The following is a 3,301-nucleotide window of genomic DNA, read 5'->3' on the forward strand; positions in this document are numbered from 1 at the left end:
CGCCCGATAGCAAAAACCTCTCCAAAAAAAAAATATATATTTTTGCTATAGGATTTGTGCACTCATCATAGACACAGAGAGAAACAGGAAGAGGGGAAGTGAAAAAACACCCCCCCAAGGGGGTGGTCATGCCCTGAACCTTCTCCATTCTCCTCTCAGAATTTTGAGCATGCATGCACATGTACCCAGTGTTTCTTAAGCTGTCAGATCCAGGACTCGAGCCACATGGAATTCAGCTGTTTTAACCACCATGCTCTCAGCTAGCACTACAGGAATCTTTTTTTTTTTTTTTTAAAGAATTATTTTGTTTTAACTTTATTTATTTTTATTATCATTATTATTTTCCAGTTTGATCAGAGAGAGACAGAGAGAGAGAGAGAGGAAGTGAGAAAGCAAGCCACCAGGTCCAAGACTTGAACCGTAGTCGGCCATGTGGGAGTCCAGCACCTTTAACCACCATGCCACTTGCCGGCCGCCAGAAATCTCTTTTTAAAAAATAATTATTTACTGGGGACCAGCAGGTGACATGGTGGTTAAGGCACTGGACACTCCCTCGTGGCCAACCATGGTTCAAGTCCTAGACCTGGTGGCTTGCTTTCCCACTTTCTCTGTGTGTGTGTGTCTCTCTCTCTCTGGTCAAATTAAAAATAAATGAATAGGGAACCAGCAGTTAGCGTAATGGCTATGTCGTTGGACTCCCACGTAGTCAACCGCGGTTCGCGTCCCGGACCCGGTGGCTTAGAACTCACGCCGGGCGCGTGTGCGTGCGTGCCCAGGATCCCAAGAAGGAGAATGGAGGAGAAGGGATTGCGGCGTGACCATCCCCTCTGGGGGGTGATTTCTCGCTTTCTGTCTCTCTGTCTCTCTCTGTCCGTCTGGAGAGCACACGCGCCCTATAGCGAAAATCTCTCCAAAAAAATATAAATAAATAAAAAATAAATGAATAAATAAACAAATAAATTCTTAAAAAAGAATTATTTACTAATTAATTTTATTTGTGTTTTTAGGGGGACTTAGGAAATACTTCTGATTTTTATTAATAAAAATATTACTCAAAATTGTAAAGGTAATTTATAGCTCGTAACAAAATGAGGGGTAGGGTATAAATTGCTTCAGAAGCATCTTAAACATTTCCAAAGAAACCAGCAGGCGGGAAGTCCGCTAAGTCACGTGGCATCGCGGGCTCTGCTCACCGCTGCGCTCCGTCAGCCCACCCTTGTATCTGCCTTGCTTTTTCCAACTTGTCGAGACTCAGCTTTGCGTGCGAGGATTTTTTCCCGATCTTTGTCCAGCTTTAGCGTGGTGGTAACCCCCTTGCTGGGTGGATGCCCACGTGGACGGTTGTGCCGGTGGCCCCTCAGCTGCACCGCTCCGTGTAGAGGGCGCACTTCTTCCTGTGTACCGGGACGGCCTTGCCCACTTCTTCCTGTGTACCGGGGCGGCCTTGCCCACTTGTTGACCTTTGCCATGTCCTCGAACCGCCTGGACCTCCTCACTCTTGCGAACCAGCATGGAGCGGACGTTGTATTTCTGCCGCAGCTTCTTGGACAGCGGGGACAACATGATCTTCCTGCGCACGTGCGAGGGGGCATTGAAGTGGTGTTTGCGGTTTTTGCTGCGATCAGAGGTCACGAAGGGGTTGAACTTCATGGTGACCACCGTCTAGCCACTCTGTGAGGACTCGAGCGCTCTGCGTGACCAGCCTTTATTTGTTATTTTTTAAAGAATTATTTAACTTTTTATTTCTTTATTGAAATGTTTACAAATTTATTTATTTACTTAAATTTGAACAGACAGGGACAGAACAAGAGAGAGAGAGAGAAAGTGAGAAAGTAAGCCACCAGGTCCGGGACTTGAACCGTGGTTGGCCACGTGGGAGTCCAGTGTTCTTAACCACCATGCCACCTACTGGCCCCTCTTTACTTAAATTTTTTTAAAGGATTACTTATTTAGTTAATTCCATGTGTTATTATTATTTTTTAATTTGACTAGAGAGAGACAGAAGACAGACAAAGGGAAAGGGGGAAAGCCAGCTGCCAGGCCCAGGACTGGAACCGTGGCTGGCCACGTGGGAGTCCAGTGCCTTTAACCACCACGCCACCTGCTGGCCCCTTCTTTATTTAAATTTGACCAGAGAGGGACAGAGAGAGCGAGAGAGAAAGCGAGAAAGCACGCCGCAGGTCCAGGACTTTTCTTTTTTTTCCTTCTTTTTTTATTTTGGAGAGGTTTTTGTTATAGGGTTCATGCACTCGCTAGACAGACAGAGAGAGAGAGACAGCGAGAAATCACCCCCCGGGGGAGTGGCCACGCCACGCCACAATCCCTTCTCCTCCTTTCTCCTCTCATCCCTTCTCCTTCTTTCTCCTCTCGGGATCTTGGGTACGCGTGCACATACACACCCGGCATGAGTTTAAGCCACCGGGTCCGGGACTCAAACCACGGCTGGCTACACGAAAGCGACATAGTCATTACACTAACTGCTGGTCACTGCCAGGTCCAGGACTTGAACCATGGTCAGCCATGTGGGAGTCCAGTGCCTTAACCACCACATCACCTGCCAGTTCCCCCCTACAAGAGATTTTTTTAAAAAGAATTATTTAACTATATGTGTGTGTGTGTGTGTATATATATATATATAAAATTTGACCGAGAAGTCGGGGGTGAGGAGTGAGAAAGCAAGCCTCTGGGTTCAGGACTCAGAGGTCAGCCATGTGGGAGTCCAGCGCCCCTAACCACCATGCCACCTGCTGGCCCCTACAGGAAATCTTCAAGTCCTTTAGGCAGAAGAAATTTATACCGAATGAAAGTCTAGACCACAAGGTATGAAAAGCTTGAAGGCTGTAACTAGGGGGAGCAAGCGGCGAGAGAGACAGAGAGGGAAAATGAGAAATCAGCCCTAGGGTGATTTGTGCACTCCCTGTAGCAAACACTAAAAACAAACAAAAAGCCAGAGATTATCACCTTAGATAGAAAAGCTGGACCCAGGGGCCAGCAGGTGGTATAATGGTTAAGGATGCTAGACTCCCACATGGCCAACTGTGGTTTGAGTCCGGGACTGGTGGCTTGCTTTTTCACTTTCCCTGTCTATATCTTTCTCTCTCTCTGTCCCTCTCTGGTCAAGTTAAAAAAATAAGTAAATAAATAAACATAAAGTTAGGGAACCAGCAGTTAGCGTAATGGCTATGTCGCTGGACTCCCACGTAGTCGACCGCGATTCACGTCCTGGACCCGGTGGCTTAAAACTCACGCCGGGCGCGTGTGCGTGCGTGCCCAAGATCCCGAGAGGAGAATGGAGGAGAAG

At 47.3% G+C, this 3,301-nt stretch overlaps 1 pseudogene; it reads right to left on the minus strand.

Annotated features, from left to right (window-relative positions):
- Positions 1-1,650, minus strand: part of LOC102475346 (60S ribosomal protein L26-like 1 pseudogene) — a 2,802-nt pseudogene extending 1,152 nt beyond the window's left edge.
- Between the last annotated feature and the right edge of the window lie 1,651 nt (positions 1,651-3,301).

This window comes from Tupaia chinensis, unplaced genomic scaffold (genome assembly GCF_000334495.1).
Source record: "Tupaia chinensis unplaced genomic scaffold, TupChi_1.0 Scaffold140061_1, whole genome shotgun sequence".
Lineage (NCBI taxonomy): Eukaryota > Metazoa > Chordata > Mammalia > Scandentia > Tupaiidae > Tupaia > Tupaia belangeri.